Below are 18,179 nucleotides of genomic sequence, written 5' to 3' on the forward strand. Positions count from 1 at the left end.
ACAAATAGAACTACCATATGACCCAGCAATCCCACTACTGGGCATATACCCTGAGAAAACCATAATTCAAAAAGAGACATGTACCAAAATGTTCATAGCAGCCCTATTTACAATAGCCTGGAGATGGAAACAACCTAAGTGTCCATCATCGGATGAATGGGTAAAGAAGATGTGGCACATACATACAATGGAATATTACTCAGCCATAAAAAGAAACGAAATTGAGCTATTTGTAATGAGGTGGATGGACCTAGAGCCTGTCATACAGAGTGAAGTAAGTCAGAAAGAGAAAGACAAATACTGTATGCTGACACATATATATGGAATTTAAGAAAAAAATGTCATGAAGAACATAGGGGTAAGACAGGAATAAAGACACAGACCTACTAGAGAATGGACTTGATGATATGGGGAGGGGGAAGGGTAAGCTGTGACAAAGTGAAAGAACGGCATGGACATATATACAGTACCAAACGTAAGGTAGATAGATAGTGGGAAGCAGCTGCACAGCACAGGGAGATCAGCTCGGTGCTTTGTGACCGCCTGGAGGGGTGGGATAGGGAGGGTGGGAGGGAGACGCAAAAGGGAGGGGATATGGGAACATATGTATATGTATAACTGATTAAATTTGTTATAAAGCAAAAAAAAAAAAAAAAAAAGAAACCTCAGCAGGGAAGCAGAAATTATAAAAAATGCACCAAATAGGGATTCTAAAACTGAAAAATACAGTATTTGAAGTAAAAAATTCACTGTGGACTCAGCCATGAAAAAGAATGAAATTTTGCCATTTGCAACAACATGGATGGACTTGGAGGGTATTATGCTTAGTGAAGTAAGTCAGACAAAGACAAATGCTGTATGATATCACTTATATGTGAAATCTAAAAAACAAAATAAGCTAGTGAATATAACACAAAAGAAACAAACTCACAGATACAGAGAACAAACTAGTGGTTACCAGTGGGAAGAGAGAAGGGGAGAGGGGCAAGACAGGGGTAGGGGATTAATAGGTACAAACTACTATATATAAAATAAATAAGCTACAAGGATGTATTGTACAACACAGGGAACATAGCCAATATTTTATAATAAGAATAAATGGAGGGCCTCCCTGGTGGCGCGGTGGTTGAGAGTCCGCCTGCCGATGCAGGGGATACGGTTCGTGCCCCGGTCCAGGAGGATCCCATATGCCGCGGAGCGGCTGGGCCCGTGAGCCATGGCCGCTGAGCCTGCGCGTCCGGAGCCTGTGCTCCGCAACGGGAGAGGCCACAGCAGTGAGAGGCCCACGTACCGCAAAAAAAAAAAAAAAGAATAAATGGAGTATAACCTTTAAAAATTGTGAATCACTATGTTGTACACCTTAAATATACAATATTGTACATCAACTATACCTTAAAAAATAAATAAATAAAATGCAATACACATGGTGCAAGGGGAAAAAAAGAAGAAAGCGTTATTTATCAAGAGAAAAAGCAAAAAAAAATTTTTCCCACTGTGGGGTTGATAGCTGATTGGGGATTGTAGAAGACAGAGCTAACTAGTTTGGAGAGAGATAATAGAAAATAATGAACAGAAGAAGAGAGAAGAAAAAAATAAAGATTAAATAAAAATGTGTATCTGGAAATGGACAGTGGTGGCTGCACAAGGTTGTGAACGTACTTAATGCTACTGAGTCATGCAGTTAAAAATGGTAAATGTTTAGGCTATATGTATTTTATCACAATTTAAAAAAATGTACAGAGTCTCAGTGACCTTGGGACAATATCAAAAGATCCAACACGGGCTTCCCTGGTGGCGCAGTGGTTGAGAGTCCGCCTGCCGATGCAGGGGACACAGGTTCGTGCCCCGGTCCGGGAAGATCCCACATGCCGCGGAGCGGCTGGGCCCGTGAGCCATGGCCGCTGAGCCTGCGCGTCCGGAGCCTGTGCTCCGCAACGGGAGAGGCCACAGCAGTGAGAGGCCCGCATACCGCAAAAAAAAAAAAAAAAAAAAAAAAAAAGATCCAACATGTAATTGGTGTGCTCTGAGGATATGGTCCACACTCAGTAGAGTTATTCTATCAGGAGGGTGAGGGAGGGCAGTGCTGGTGAGCTTGTTTTGTGATGCTCTGATTTTTACAAGAAGTATGTTTCAGGGTGACGAATTTTTTAAAAAATTGTAAAATACACGTAACATAAAAATTTACCATCCTAACCTTTTTTAAGTGTACAGTTCCGTGGCATTAGGTATAGTCACTGTTGGGCAACCAACCCCACCATCCATCTCCAGAACTCTCTTCATCTTGCAAAACTGAAACTCTGACCCCATTAAACACTAACCCCGCTTCCCCCTCTCCCAGCCCCTAGCTCCCATCATCCTACTTTCTGTCTCTACAGACTTGACTCCTCTAGGGCCCTCCTATGAGTGGAATCAAACAGTATTTCCCTTCTGTGTCTGGTTTACCTCACCGAGCATCATGTCCTCATGGCTCATCCATGGTGTAGCAGGTGTCAGAATCTCCTTCCTTTTTAAGGCTGAATAACATTCCAGTGTGTGGATATATTAAGGGCGACTTTTTTTTTTTTTTTTGCGTTGGGTCTTTGTTGCTGCGCTCGGGCTTTCTCTAGTTGTGGCAAGCAGGGCCTACTCTTCGTTGCGGTGCGTGGGCTTCTCACTGCGGTGGCTTCTCTTGTTGCGGAGCATGGGCTCTAGGCGCGCAGGCTTCAGTGGTTGTGGCACACGGGCTCAGTGGTTGTGGCTCGCGGGCTCTCGAACGTAGGCTCAGTAGTTGTGCCGCACGGGCTTAGTTGCTCCGCGGCATGTGTGATCTTCCCGGACCAGGGTTCGAACCCGTGTCCCATGCATTGGCAGGAGGATTCTTAACCACTGTGCCACCAGGGAAGCCCAAGGGTGACTTTTTAAATAGAAAACTATATTTGTACAAGAAAAAAGAAAAGGTTTCCAATGAAGGGGTGGTTGATGAGAGGAAATAGGGGCTCAGAGGGGGCACTTCTGGCTGGCAAGCAGCCCCCCATTCCCGGCTCACCATTTATGAAACTAATTCCCAGTCAAGGTCAGCCCCCAAGATGCTGCTGCTACCCACCTTCCAGGATGGAGGGAACTGTGGGCTGCAGGCTGTACTCTGATGGCATCCCACCTCTGCCCAAACTGGTCTAACACCTGCCCTACTTCTCCCACCAGCTGGCTGCTGGGCCCCTCTGCTGCCCCTAGATGACAGCATTCATGGAGGTGGTTTCAGGTAGAATGAAGTAGGAGCAAAAGCCAAACTGCTTCCTGGGACAGCAGGCCTTGTTCACACCCATAGCAGCGATTGCTCAACACACCGGTGTTGGTACCAGCCCAGGTATTGCCAAAGACGCTAGCTCCAGGAAGGCCCCATGCCAACTGCCCCAAGCGCCCACCTCCCTGCACTCCAAGGGAGATGCAGTTACTGCCCCCATGGCACGGATGAACTGACTTATCATCCCAGGGTCACACAGTTGGTAAATGGCCAGGCTGCACGCGAACTTAGCTCAATACCACCCAGCGTTCTAGATGGACACAGGCTCAAGGAACCTAAGTACAGCAGCGGCAGCCTACGCATTCTTGGAAAACAGGACCTGCTGCCTTTATGACTGTGCTTCTCCCCATCTCTGCTTCACTACTTTGGACTTTGCCTGGGTCACCGGTGACCGCCCCCTGGCCCAGGCCAATCCCAGTGGTCAATTCTCTGTCCATGGATTCCTGACCTCCTAGTAGTATATCTGCCCCCCTGTCTGTCTCTCCTAACAACCGTGGCATCCTGCCTAACCTAATTCAAGCTGTTTTTCTTCTCCTTTGGCCCTAAATGATGCCAGTCCTGCACCCTCGCATACCAGCTTTTCTCCCTGGGAAATCTCACCCACCTGGAAGCCACAATCAGTGTGCCTGTGCTTTGGTTTTCCAGATTCCTGCAGTTGCCAGGTTTCTCCCCCATGCCAAACCGGCTAACCCAACACTGCCTAGCTATGCTTCGCCCAGATATATCACACTCAAGTTATCCTCCACCCTGAGCATGCTTCTTGGCTAAGATTCCACCATGCACCCAGTCTTTGGGGACAGGAATCTGGAGTCATCCCAATCCCACCTCACCACCCCCATCACCCTGGATACTCAGCTACTCACCAGGTCCCACAATTGCATCCATCTCCCCCATAACAATCAAGCGAGTCCCTTCTCTGCTCAGTTCCCACTGACGAGGCCCCGTCTCTCATCTCAATCACTGTGGCCACCTCTGCCCTGGTTTCTCTGCCTCCGGGTTTTACCCAGGCTGCCTCCCTCCATCCACATCTCCTTCTCCGAAAGAGAAAGCCAGCGTTAGAGAGGGCGTGGAGAAAAGGGAACCCTCCTACACTGTTGGTGGGAATGCGAATTGGTGCAGCCACTATGGAGAACAGGTAGGGAGGTTCCTCAAAAAACTAAAAATAGAGTTGCCATATGATCCAGCAATCCCACTCCTGGGCATATATCTGGACAAAACTATAATTCAAAAAGATGGGCTTCCCTGGTGGCGCAGTGGTTGGGAGTCCACTTGCTGATGCAGGGGATGCGGGTTCGTGCCCTGGGTTCTTCCTGGGTCCGGGAAGATCCCACATGCCGCAGAGCGGCTGGGCCCGTGAGCGGTGGCCGCTGAGCCTGCGCATCCGGAGCCTGTGCTCCGTGGCGGGAGAAGCCACAACGGTCAGGGGCCCGCATACTGCAAAAAAAAAAAAAGATACATGCACCCCTATGTCCATAGTAGCACTATTCACAAGAGCCAAGACATGGAAGCAACCTAAGTGTCCATCGACAGATGAATGGATAAAGAAGATGCCTTGCGTATATACAATGGAATATTACTCAGCCATAAAAAAGAATGAAACATTGCCATTTGCAGCAACATGGATGGCCCTTAGGTTATCCCACTAAGTGAAGTAAGTCAAAGACAAATATTTTATATCACTTATGTGTGGAATCTAAAAAAAATGATACAGATGAACTTATTTACAAAACAGAAACAGACACACACATAGAAAACAAATTTAGTTACCAAAGGGGGAAGAGGTGGGGGGAGGTATAAATTAGGAGTTTGAACTTAGCAGATACAAACTACTATATATAAACAACAAAGACCTACTGTATAGCACAGGAAACTATATTCAATATCTTGCAATAAACTATAATGGAAAAAAAAAAAGAGAAAGAGAAAGCCAGCTTCTCAGCATCATGTGCAGACAGTGGCCATAAAGCAAACACGAGGAAAATAAGATGACATTCGGTCCTGGCTGGTACTGAACTCTGGAGAGCCTACCAGCCCAGGTCTGAGCCCTCCTTGTTCAAGGGAAAGTTGACAAGTGCCTGTCACCTGAGCCTTAAAGACACAGGGGCAGTAATGGGAGCCTTGGGCCTCGATGTCCCCAAAAGGGGGTGATTCTCCTGTGAACAACCCCGGCACGTGGGCTGTCCTTGGGATTTCAGATTAGCAAAGTTCTGCCCCAAGAAGTCCCTAGTGGCTGGCGTCTGGGAGGTGATGGGGGCTGGGAAGCATGGCTGGGTAGGGGTGTCTTCAGGGGGTGGGGCTAGAGCATGTTGGGGTGGGCAGCCTGATCTGGGAACTACTGGCTTGGGCAGGAATTTGGGGGCACACAGCCCAGGGGTGGGACAGGACCAGAAGATCTTCTTTTTGGGCAAATTCTGCATGGGGGACTCGGAGAAGGCATCATTTGAGAAGGAAGAGGGGTGAAGATGGATGGGGAGAGGGCGTGGCCTCAAGAGTCGGGAGCCCCAGTACCCCCTGACTTGACATGCAGCTGAACAGGGGCCTGCAGACCTGTCAGGGTCCCAGAGGACAGAGGCTATCTGTGAACTTCAGAGTAAGCCAGGCTGGGAGGATCTGCTCCTGGGGGGTGGCCTCAGGCTAGCAGCGCCTTCACTGAAGGAGTTATCACCCCAGTGCCTGCCTGCCCACCTAGGTAGGGCGGGGAGCCAAGCAGGGCATGTGTGAGATGGCTCATCAGGGGTGGCGCAGGGAAGGGTCCCCAGGGGGAGTCTGTAAGTGGGCCCTTTAAGAACCAGGGGTGTAAAAAAAAAAAAAAGAACCGGGGGTTTGTGTAACTGGGGACTAAGCACTTCCTCTTTCCCATCCATCCCTCTCTCAGCAACCCCACTGAGGCTCTCTACAAGCCTGTCCCTCCCCCACCCTGGAGAGGGGGCCCGCATTGGGGGGCACCCCTCCCTCTGCGCCTGGCACTCATCACCAAGGTCTTTGTGATCTGGCCCTGCCCACGCCCCCTCTACCCTGCTGACCTCCTGCATCTACCAGACTCCCCGGTTCTCAGCCTAGTGTCCATGGCCTGATTCCCAGGGTCTGTTCATATCTCAGAAACATCGCTGTAATGCAGTACCCAGATGCCTAATTTTTTTTTTTTTTTTGGCCATGCTGCTCGGCTTGCAGGATTGAAGTTCCCCGACCAGGGATCGAACCCAGGCCCTCAGGAGTGAAAGTGTGGAGTCCCAACCACCGGACCGGCAGGGAACTCCCAATGCAATAGCTTTTGTCTAGGCTATTTCCTCCACCTGGATCACTATTCACCTTCCCCTAACCTTTCAAGTAAGCAGCTTGCCTGTCACTGCTTCCAGGAAGTCTTCCAGGACTGCCAGGCTGGGTCGGAGAGCCTGCGGTCCCTCTGTTTGGCCCAGGTTATTCTGCATTGTAACTGCCCAGGGATGTGTCTGTCTCCCCAGTGGAGAGAGGGACCTGGAGGGGAGGCAATCAACAAATTCCACTTCCTGTGGGTGTCCACCACCAGCTCCAACTCAGGCCTCAAGCTCAAAAATTACCTCCTCAGAGGAGCCAAGTTAAATCAGCATGGGCAAGGCAAAGGAGAATGTCTAGGCAAGATACAAACAAATGCTGGTAACATTTACAAAGGGGAGTGATCAGAGAATATTTCAGTAATCAGAGAGAGACAGCTAGCCTCTGTTTCTCTGTAAAGAACTACTCTGAATGAAAGCCATGGCTGCAGTGATGGTTTCTAAATATTCTGTGACCAGTCTCTAGGTAATATATGAGCAAGGCTTGTATGCAAATGCCTCATGCCCTTTTTATTTTTTAAATAAATTTATTTATTTTATTTATTTGTTTTTGGCTGCATTGGGTCTTCGTTGCTGCGCGCAGGCTTTCTCTAGCTGCAGCGAACGAGTGCTGCTCTTTGTTGTGGTGCGCGGGCTTCTCATTGCGGTGGCTTCTCTTGTTGCGGAGCACAGGCTCTAGGCGTGTGGGCTTCAGTAGTCGTGGCTCACAGGCTCTGTAGTTGTGGCTCGTGGGCTCTAGAGTGCAGGCTCAGTAGCTGTGGCGCATGGGCTTAGTTGCTCCGCGGCATGTGGGATCTTCCTGGACCAGGGCTCGAACCCATGTCCCCTGCACTGGTCACCATTGTGCCACCAGGGAAGCCGTCTCGTGTCCTTTTTAGACTTCCCAAGGTCCGAAGGCATGACTTTTCAGCGAATTCCAAAATTTCAGTTGGTTCATCTCAGAGTCCTGGCTGAATGCTGTCATAGGTTGAAACAGGTTGAAACAGGCAAGCACCTGCAGCCTATTTGGCTAGCAGAAGTCACCACAAGCATCTGCCTAATTTTATCAACTCAAGCACCGAGACTTTCATGCTGTACCCCTGGAAAAGATCCTGAAAATCCTTCACCCTCAGAGTCAACTTCACCGAAGCTAGGACCCACAACTCAGGTTTGCTCCCTGGGCTCTTCATACAGGCTCTGAGGTCAAATAAAGGCATCCTATTCCATAAACTGCAACATGTGTCTGGAGTCACATGAATTTGGTTGTGTAAAAAAGGTGACCGTTTCAGAATCCAGAGTCACTACTTTGCCAGTGAGAAGAACAAAGTTAGAGGAAGCAGACACCTCAGGACAGCCTGACACCTCCTCCAAGAACTGCCTTAAAATCTGCGGCCCAGGGACTTGCCTGGTGGCGCAGTGGTTAAGAATCTGCCTGCCCATGCAGTGGACATGGGTTCGAGCCCTGGTCCAGGAAGATCCCACATGCCGTGGAGCAACTAAGCCCGCGAGCCACAACTACTGAGCCCATGTGCCACAGCTACTGAAGCCCGTGTGCTTAGAGCCCGTACTCCACAACAAGAGAAGCCACCACAAGGAGAAGCCCACGCACGGCAACAAAGAGTAGGCCCCACTCGCCGCAACTAGAGAAAGCCTGCGCGCAGCAATGAAGACCCAAGTAACCAAAAATAAATAATTTATTTTAAAAAAAAAGAGATGAGGGAGGAGGCCGTGGGGATAGAGCATTCTAACAAGCGGGAACAGCCTGTGCAAAGGCCCTGAGGCAGGACCAAGCCTAGTTGATTCAAGGCATAGAAGACGAGGCCCCTGGGGCTGGAACTGAGCGGGGAGTGAAGAGAGGTGAGGGCAGGGAGGTGACAACCTTATATTTAGACCTGCCCTAGCCAACAGCTCAGACGGAGAAATGACACCCAGAGGCTGACATTTCCAGAGCTTGTCCTGCTTGCTCTCCCCTCCTGTCACTGCCCTTGTCCGCTGCCATCTCCCGATAGGTTAGCCTTGATCCAGCTGTGGCCCCATCACTCCTGCCAGGATCACGGTCAAAGCTGAGCCAAGAGGACTTCCCTGGTTGTCCAGTGGTTAAGACTCCGCGCTCCCAAAGCAGGGGGCACGGGTTTGATCCCTGGTTGGGGAACTAAGATCCCGCATGCCGTGGGCAGCGCAGCCTAAGAAGAAAAAAAGTGCTGAGCCAGGGCCAAAGGGAGGTGCCCTTAGGTGCACCCATCCCCAATTTGGAGGGGGTTGGGGAATGGTCCTGGCCACAGTGTCTGGGCTCAACAGAACCACTGATCTAGGTGCCGACACCCAAGTGTCCGAATCCCCTCTGTGAAGCCTTTGAAACTGGAGGGGTTTGGTGCATACCTGGATGAGTTGGGGGGTAGGGGTGGGAAGGTTGGGCAGGCCCAGGTGACCAGGTCCTTGTCCACAGGGGTGGGGGGTGGGATGGGGAGGGATGCTGAGTCTTTTCTCCTACACCTGGAAAGGGAGTGACAGCAGGCTGGTGGAGGGGCCATCCTCAAAACACACCTGCTCTGGTTTTTGCTGCTCATCTTTGAGGCCCAGCCAGGCCCCTGCCTACCATCTCCAGTCACCTCCCTGAGAACATCCTGCCCCAACACCCAGCTCTGGGCTCAGCACCTCCTCCACCTCCCTGGCCCCCTTCTCTGTCTCCATCAGCACCCTCTCCCTGGCTACTTCCTTCCATTCCCTCCAGCCCCCCCAGGGAGCCTCCCAGGTCAGCTGAGCCCCCCACCACGTGCAGGGGGAAGGGGAGAAGCTTTGCCCACCAGGAAAGGGCTGGCCTTCTCTTCCTTCCTCCTGCCAGCCTCCTCCGCCTTCAGGGTGCACTGACCACTCCACACAGGCGACAACACACCAAAGCAACACCCCTGCAAACCGCGCAGCAGTGGGGCCCAACAACCTTGCACCCCTCAAGCAAAGGCCCGACCAGGGTCTGCAATTGTTGGATTGAGGGGCCCTGAGGACCCTCAGTCTCTTCATCTGCCCCTCTCCCCACTCTCCCCCTGGCTCACTCTGCTCCAGCCACAGTGGCCTCTCAGCTATACCTACAACATGTCAGGCCGGGTCGTGCCTCAGGACATTTGCACATGCTAGTCCCTCTGCCTGAAATGCTCTTCCTCCAGATGTCCAGCTGGCTGGCTCCTTCTCATCCTTCAGGTTTCTTCCCTCTCCCGGCTGCCCCCCTCCCAGAACGTCGGCTCCATCCATGAGGTGGGGGGGGGGGGTGGGCAGCAGGGAAGCTTCATTTTGTTCACTGCTAGTCCCCAGTGCCTCCCAGCATAGGTGCTTCAGAAGTACGTGCTGAATGAATCAATGACAGGGTGGGGGGGAGCTGGGGTCAAGCACAGGGTAGTGGGGGGGATCTTCAGGGGCTCGCTGGCAGGGGCCTGACCCCTCCTTGGATACAGTCATGGGGCCCTGAAGCAAAATATGGTTTGGGGAGCCTAGGAGGAAGCGGGGAGAGAGATGAGATACTGCTGGTTCAGTGTGGAGAACTGGTGTGACAGGATCATGTTAACAAAGGTACAAAGGCCAGACTGACGGAGAAAGGCCTCCTCTATGTCAATCTGGTCAGAGCCAGGCTGGGTCTGAGGGGCCGATTCAAGGATAGCAAGAAGAAGCCCAGTCTGAATGGCTCGGGCATTGGGGAAGGAACGGCAACCAAATAAGGGAGTAAGACCCCTGCCATGGGGAGAAATCATTCAAGCAGGGGATTCAGAGACATGGCTGAGACTGACCTCATCTTCCACTTTGAAGCCCTTGCTCCCTTGGCTTCTGGTTTGCCACCCACTCCTGGTTTCTTTCCTTCCACCCTCTCTCCAATCCATCCCACCAGGGTGGGGATGTCTCCCAAGCTCTAGGCTCCCCCACACACACCTGGTCTCCACCTGGGTGTCTAGTGGCATCACAATTTCCAGATGCTGGGAAATAGACTGCTGACTTGCACCTGAACCTGCTGCCCCATCAGTGGCTACTCCATCCCCACCCCATCCTCAACTTCAAGTCTATCCAGGATCCACCCACTTCTCTCATCCACACCTCCACCTGGTCCAGCCTCATCAGGGTCTGGACCAGTGCAGTCACTCCCATGCTGATTTCCTGGCTCCTGCCTGCAGCCCCTCCCATGTACGCTGTGGTGCTTCCCCTCCACATCTTTGTTCACTGGTCTCTCTGCCCGTGAACTCTTAAAAATCCTTAGTAACCTGGCAGATGGTCACCTCCTACAAGAAAGCTTCCCCCACCCTTCCAGAGGCTGAATCAGGTCACTTCTCTGGGCTCCCCCTGCTTCCACCCGGGCATCCCCTCTGCTTTCCCAGGTGCTTATTACCAGCCGGACACCTCTCAGGTGATGACTGCTGTTATTCCCATGTTACAGGTAAAGAAATTGAACCAGGAGGTGAAGTCACTAGCCTGAGAGCACTACATTCAAACTAACAGGACAAGGTCAGAGGCCGCTTCCAGACAGCCAGAAAGGGAAAGCCTGTGGTACCCAGATAAGAGAGGAGTGTGCCCCCTGGTGCCTGCCTTCCTGTGGGCATCCCAGGGGTGGTGGGAGGAGTGAGCCCTAGCCAGCTCCCCACGGCCGACTACACTCATCCCAGCGGCTCCTGTGCCCAGTGACCACTTCACACCAGGCGCTGGGCCAACTGAACACTTTACACGCCTAACTCATTCAGTCTGCAGACTGTGGGTTCTGGAGGTGGATGCCCTTATGCCTTCCTCCCATTTCTCAGAGCAGGAAATAGAGGCTCACCGGGCCCAGAACTCCCAGCCCAGAACTCCCACTGGTGCTGCAGCCCTCCTCCATCCCCCGAGGCGTAAGGCTGCCCCTGGGATTGGCCAAGCCCTTTCCTATTTCATAGCCGAGACTTCCATTGAGCAGAACAACACTCCCAGATACAGGTACTATTGACCCATTTTATCGATGGGCAAACTGAAGTCCAGAAAACTTTCTCTGGGGCCCCAAGGCCAGTTCAACGACCAAGGCTCCCAGCTGGGAGTAGGTGAGCTGGGAGGGCAGGCAAGGAAGGTCCCAACTGCCTCCTCCCTGCAGCCTGGCTGGGCCTACAGGGACCCAGCTGCGCTGAGTGAGGCTCCGGGCACTCCCACCACTGTCAAGTTTATTCACAGCAGCTCCTTCTGGAAGGGGGCTGAGTTGAGGCTAGGGACTTGGGGGTGGGGTGGGGGGACTTCAAAGACAAACCTACCCTCCAGAATTTCTTTTTCAGGTGGCCCCAAACAACAGATCCAGGTTGCCCCCTTGCACTCAGTCACCTTGGACTTAGGCCTGGGTTCAGAGTCAGGTCCTCAGGCACCTTCCCCCTCAGGTGGTATCTATCTCACAGGTTTTGGAAATCGGACTCAGTCACAACAGCTTCACAACCTCAGATCTGTTTCTCCCTCAGTTTTCCTATCCTTCCACACTCCCAGCTGCCGGTGCCAGAAATCTCTTCCGTGCACTTTCCTTCCTGCCCCACTTCTGAGCAGGCAGGGGATGCAGGCAATGTTCTTCTGACAAAAAGAACCCAAATTCACCCACTTTCCATCCCCCCCTTCCTGTCGGGTCCAAACCAGCGGCCTCCTCCAGGGTCTCCTCCGGTCTCTTTTGGCCACAGCAGCTGCTGGCTCTTCTTAAGACACAAGTGGACCCGCTCACTCACTTTGTTCTAAGCCTACGTGGTCACCACAGACTTGAGAACGGAATCCACATCCGCCTCGTTATCTTCGTGGCCCGGGGGCCAACCTCTTCTCACCTCGGATCCCCAGCTCAACTGCACTTCAGCCACGCTGGCCTCTTTTCCGCTCAGCAAACACACCAGTCTGGGCCCTGCCTCAGAATCTTTTGCTGTTTTCTGGGCCTAAAAACTCCTCTCTGGCTGGTCCCCTCAGGCCCGGATGACACCTTCTCCGAGAATGCCTCCCCGACCCTAACCCATCTCCCAGATGTGTTGTCTTCCCCGCACTTAGCATGGCTGGAATGATCTGTGTCTGTTTCCGCGGGTCCCAGCCGTCCACGCGGCCGGGCTGCGGGCTCCGAGGCCAGGGCCCCGGCTGCATCCCCAGACCTGGCACGTCGGTGGCACCCCTTAGGTATGGATTCTCTGTTGACGGACCGACACCCCCCGTCGCGGTCCTCGCGTTCACGCATCCGGATTCCCCCGCGTCACCGTGCTAGGCTCGTCCCCACTCCGGCCCGACCGTTACGCAGCCGCGTCCTCGGGCGCTCGCGGCGCCCGGGCCCTCGGGGGAGCTGGGCTCTATTGGGGAGGCGGCCTGGGACCAGATGGGAAGCCCCGAGAGGCCGTCCCGGGCGAGTTGATGGGGGACTGCATGCGTCTGGGGGCCGCCGCGGGCGCCATGGCCTTGGAGGCGGGGCCGGAGCTCTCCGCGAGAGCGGCGTTCCGGTCCGCGTTCGGGGCGCGGGGGGTTCGCTTACCTGGGGGCTCAGGCGGCCGGGCGCACCGGGGGCCGGCGGCGGGGCGGGAGAGAGCGCGCCTGGCGCAGATGCAGAGGAGAAGGACACGCGTACTGCCCGCACCACGCAGCCGGACTCTGCTCCGGGCACCGCCTCGGCCGGGGGCGGGGAAGCAGGCTTTAGGGGAGCGCGGGGCGGGATTGGGGGCGGGGCCTGGAGGGCGGGGCCTGGGCGGGGACCGGTTGAGCCCAGCGGGGCGCGGGGTCCTAGCGGAGCTCGGCCCCTTCCGTGCGACTAGGCCGCTTCCTGGACCCCCTCCCTGCACCACAGGCCCCGCCTCCAGCCCCGCCTCCCCCCTCCCCCGAGGCGCGCCTTGGAGGAATCCAGCCGCAGGTTTCTTGTCTGTGCTTTATCTCTTGCCTTTGAACCTAGCACCATCCGCTGAGCGCTCAGTCAGCCCCGGTTTCTCTTCCGTTCACTGCAAGTCCTCCCCAGCCCCCTCCCGGGTCCCCTCTTCTGGCGCGGCTCTGATCCAACCGCGCATCTGCCAACACACCACGGACGCCCTGATCCGCCCGAGCGCACCGCTGGGCGTTGTGGCGGAGGCCTGGACTCCGCCCCAGGCCTCAGAGGCCACCCCCGGTGCCCCAAGTCTGGGGACCTGTCCCAGCTTTCAGGTCAAGCTGGTCCAATTCGTGGTTCATGGGTCCAACCTCAGAGTTGGGAACCCAAGGAACCACCCTGGGAGTTGCGAGGCGTGGAGGGCAGCTGGGCAAAGGGTGCGGTTCGGTGTGGGGGCAGGGGTCAGGCTGCAGAGCTGGGAAGATAAGGCTGGGAGATAGGCCGGAGTGGGGGGTGGCGAAGCCCTAGGCTCCCTCTGGTCGGGGGGAACAGAAGGTGATTCCAGCGCACAAGGGCGGGGAGTCTGGGCGATCCATGAATGCAGGACAATCCCGCATCAGGCAGAGGTGGTCTATGAGCACCTGAGCAGCACCTAAGGGACTCGTGGTCCAGCTGTCGCCAGTTGAAGGGAAGGGGGTTCCAGAGCCGCTGTCCAACCCCACGTTGTCTGGGCAAGTGGCTTCACCTTTGGACAATGTCTCTCCCTGAAGAGAGATTCTCACCAGGGCAAGGTGGGGGCAGCCCAGGCTTTTTTTGGCTAGGCAAGTTGCTTCACATCTCTTGAGATTTGATTTCCACACATAGAAAGGGGGAGGGCAGCAGACACCTCTGCTGCAAGTGTGGATGAAGCTGTCCGTCTTGATCCAGTTTCCCAGTGTTTGCACTTGCTGTTCCCTCTGCTGGGCTATTCTTTCTCTTTTCAGATGTGTGCGTCCTTCTCCCTCAGCTCTCAGCCTGGCCCTCAGAACCCCTCTGTCCGCATTCACCCTTTTATTTTCTTCCCGGCCCTCCAAGAGCTCCTTTGCACATAGAGAAAAGGCAAATGATCAAGCCTCTTTTCTCAGTGTTGTGACTAGGACTGTGGTATACGGCGCCTTGCACCTGGGGGTGCTCAGAACATGGCCTCCATTTGGATTAATAGTGACACCAGAGACATGGTGGAATGGGGTGGTCCAGACCCCAGAGGAGAAGCAGGAGATTCCTGGAGATGTGGAGGGGAGGCCCTCAATAGAGGATCTGGGTGAGCCGGGGTCAGGGAGAGATTTCAGGTGGGAGGTACTGCATGGGCAAAGGTGGGGAGGCTGGAGGAAGGGCTCAGCCTGGCAGGAAGAGATGCAGGCTGAACCTTCTGCAGATGGGCTGCTTCTTGGCTACTCCATGCCCTTCTGGCCCCACTCCCCAGCCCACTCCATCTGTGAGCATGGAGTGTTCAGGGCAGGCTTCCAGGAGGAGGTGACATCTGTAACCTGAGAGGTGAGTGGGTGGGGGATTTAGTTGAGTTAGGGTCCAACGGTGAGTGATGAGAGGACAGTAGGGCAGGACCAGTCACTAAAGGCCCTCCAGGGTTCTCTGGGGAGAGGCACAATCAGATTTAAAATGAGATGGCAGCAGGAGTGGCTGGGTTCTGGTCTGGGAGTTGCAGACAGGAGTGAAGGGAGGAACTCTGGATTTAGTGGTAAAATCGCCAGGGTTTGTGGGAATCAGAGGAGCCAGGGCCTGGTTGGGGGGAGTGGGGAGATGGAGCCATTTCTAAGCTGGTGAGTCCAATGTAGGGTGTCTGGGTGGTGGGAAGGGGGACCCTAGGGAGGCGGGGGGGAGCCCCTTGCGTCCTCCTCCCCTCCACACCTTCATACCCTCTGTGCTTGAGTGCGGAACAGGAAAGTAAGACTGGGGAGGCTGATAAGCCCTGATCCAGGTAATAAGCTGAGGGCTTCTTTGTCCCTTCTGCACCCCCTAGTCAGATGGCTGGTCCCAAGCACATTGGCCTTTTCCAGACCCCAGGGCCATCATGGCCAGGACTGGAGGCTGGACCCTGGACCTTGGATGATGGGCCCTGTGCTAGGTGGAATAATGATGCCCACACATCCTAACCCCTGGAACCTGTGACTATGTGACCTTCCAAGGCAAAAGGCACTTTGCATGTGTGATTAAGTTAAGGATCTGGAGATGGGGGGGATTATCCAATGTCATCACAAGGGTCTTTATAAGAGAGAGGGAGGAGAGTCAGAGAAAGACAGATTGGAAGATGCTATACTGTTGATTTTGAACATGGATGGTGGACCACGAGCCAATGGATGCAGGCAGCCTCTAGAAACTGGAAAAGGCCAGGAAACAGATTCTCACCAAGAGCTCCCAGAAGGAATCCAGCCCTGCTGACACCTTGACTTTAGCCCAGTGAGACCCATTTTTGTTCTGACCTCCAGAACTATCAGGTAAAATGTGTATTGTTTTAAGCCACCATGTTGCGATGATTTGTTACTGTAGCAATAAGAGACTCAGACAGAGCCCCAACCTCCCATCCAGAGACCTGCTTGCACTGTCAGACCCCCTCCTGTCTTGATGCAGTTTCCAAATCAGCATCCTGAGGACCCATCCAGGTCAGACCCACAGCCCCTGCTATGTGTCCCCATCACCCACTCCTTGGGACCCTTTGCCCCCTCTAGTGGTCTCGGGCTGCTGCTCCCCTGTTCTGGTCGGGTAGGGACTGAAGTCCCAGATGTCTCTCTGTCTGTCACTGCCTCTCCGTGCCCTGGAGTGTCCACCTTAGTGACTCTCACTCCAGCCCCTCACACTGGGCAGGTGTCTGCTGTCCCAGGCCTGTGGCTGACTGTCCTCCGTTGCCCAGCCTTTGCCCATCAAGATTCCTGCCCTCAATGAGGGGGCTTCTCTCCCTGAGGAAAGAGGCCCTCAATTCAGGCAGCTCTGAGCCCACATTTGTGCTGTGTGACCTCGGGTACATGACACAGCCTCTCTGAGCCCCGTGGCATCCTCTTCTATGGAATGGAAGATAACCAGGCCAACAGGGGTAGGGGGATCCTACGGGGACCACTCTCTCTGTATTGCCCCCCATTCCAAATGGCTTGAGTCAGGGCTGGGGGATGGGATGGGATGGGGGAGGATGGGGGACAGGAGAGGCCTTTGCACTGGCTATTCCCTCTGCTGAAATACTCTTCCTGTTTGTCCATGTGGCCCTCTTGGTTCTTAATCAAACCCACCCTGTGCCACCTAAAACAGGGCCCAGCATACAGTGGTGCTTCATAAATGTTCATTAAAGGCAGAGAGGATGGAGGGAGGCAAGGCAAGAAGTGGAGTTTGCCCGAGAAAGACTTAGAAAGAGCGCTTGCTGGGTGTGCCTGTCTGGATGTGTCTGGATGTCCATCTAAATCTCTGTGTGTTTCTCTGTGTTTCCTTGTGTATCTGGGAGTGTATGTGTATGTCTGTCTCTGTGCGTCTCTGTGTATTTGTCTGGGTGTGTCTCTAGGTGTGTGTGTGTCCATCTGTGTGTCAGTCCATCTTTGGGGGTGTCTGTGTGTCCATTGTCTGTCTAGGTTTCGGTGGGTGCCTGTGTACATGCAGCCTTAGCTTCCCCTGCCCAGCAGGTGCTGGATCTCACCCTCTTCCCCGCCAGAACAGCGTCCACCTCCTCTCTAATCCTTCTGCTTCCCCTCTACCCCCACCCCAGCGCCCTCCTGACTCCATGCCTGTGTCCTCAACTGCCCAGAGTAGGTGCTCAGAGCACCCAGCTTCCCTCTGCCACCAGTCTAGCCCTCTCAGCTCCCGGAGCCCCAGGCTAACCGGTTTGAGTTCCACGTCCAGGTTGATGCCAGGCTCTGTGCTGAGAAGTTTACAGAAATGAACCTATGCAGCCCTGTCTGTGAAGCAAGTGCAGTGAAAATTCCCATTTCACAGATGAGGACTCAAGCCCAGAGGGGTGCAGGAAGCCGCCCAAGGCCACACAGCCGCGGCGGGGAGTTGTCTTGGAAGCCGGCTCGTTCAGATCTCTTATTCTCTGTCAGCTTTCTTTCCCTTTGCTGGGTGGGTGAGGGCACAGAGGACCCTCATCTTCCTTCACTCAGACTCTCCACTCACCCATTCCCCCAGGGCTGCTTCTCTCCTTCCCCCTTCATCTCTGTCCCCGGGGAGGTCAGGGCTGGCCTGGCACGCTGTTGGTGAGACAAGGGAAAGGACCCCCGTACCTATTGTGTGTGCACCACTCACCACTCACCCTTACCTTCCCGCTCACAGGAAGCCCTGGTTACTGACTCCTGCCTGGCGCTCCAACACCCCGAGAGCGTCTGAGAAGCTTGTCATTTCCCCTCATCCTCACCTGCATGCCCGCAAGGTCTGTGCGATTCAGCAAATAAAAACCTCTGAGCCCTGAGGTACTGGGACCAACCACCTGGTGCCTGGACTCAAACCAGGATGGTCCCGAGCAAAACGTGATGGTTGATCATCCTCCTGAGAGGGGAGATGATTTGCCTGCGGTGACAAAGCCAGGACGGGAGCCCTCATGCCGATACCCACCAATCGAAGACACCATCCTCTCTCTTAGATTTGATTAGGAGGAACTTGGGAGTCCTATTTTATTTTATTTCATTTATTTTTTGTCTGCGCCGCTTGGCTTGTGGGATCCCGAGCAGGGATCGAACTCGGGCCCTTGGCGGTGAGAGCATGGAGCCCTAACCACTGGACCGCCAGGGGATTCCCAGGAGTACTATTTTAAAAGCGATTTTCAAATAGGAGATGACACTCT

General features: G+C 54.1%; 1 protein-coding gene across 1 annotated transcript in view; it reads right to left on the minus strand.

The window, feature by feature from the left end:
- Positions 1-13,213, minus strand: part of CERS4 (ceramide synthase 4) — a 40,276-nt gene extending 27,063 nt beyond the window's left edge. The window contains exon 1 of the mRNA XM_060094239.1: positions 13,046-13,213. The gene's annotated coding sequence lies outside the window, so the exon portion shown is untranslated. The remainder of the gene's footprint in view (positions 1-13,045) is intronic.
- Positions 13,214-18,179: the final 4,966 nt, after the last annotated feature.

Source organism: Mesoplodon densirostris, chromosome 3 (assembly GCF_025265405.1).
Source record: "Mesoplodon densirostris isolate mMesDen1 chromosome 3, mMesDen1 primary haplotype, whole genome shotgun sequence".
Classification (NCBI taxonomy): domain Eukaryota; kingdom Metazoa; phylum Chordata; class Mammalia; order Artiodactyla; family Ziphiidae; genus Mesoplodon; species Mesoplodon densirostris.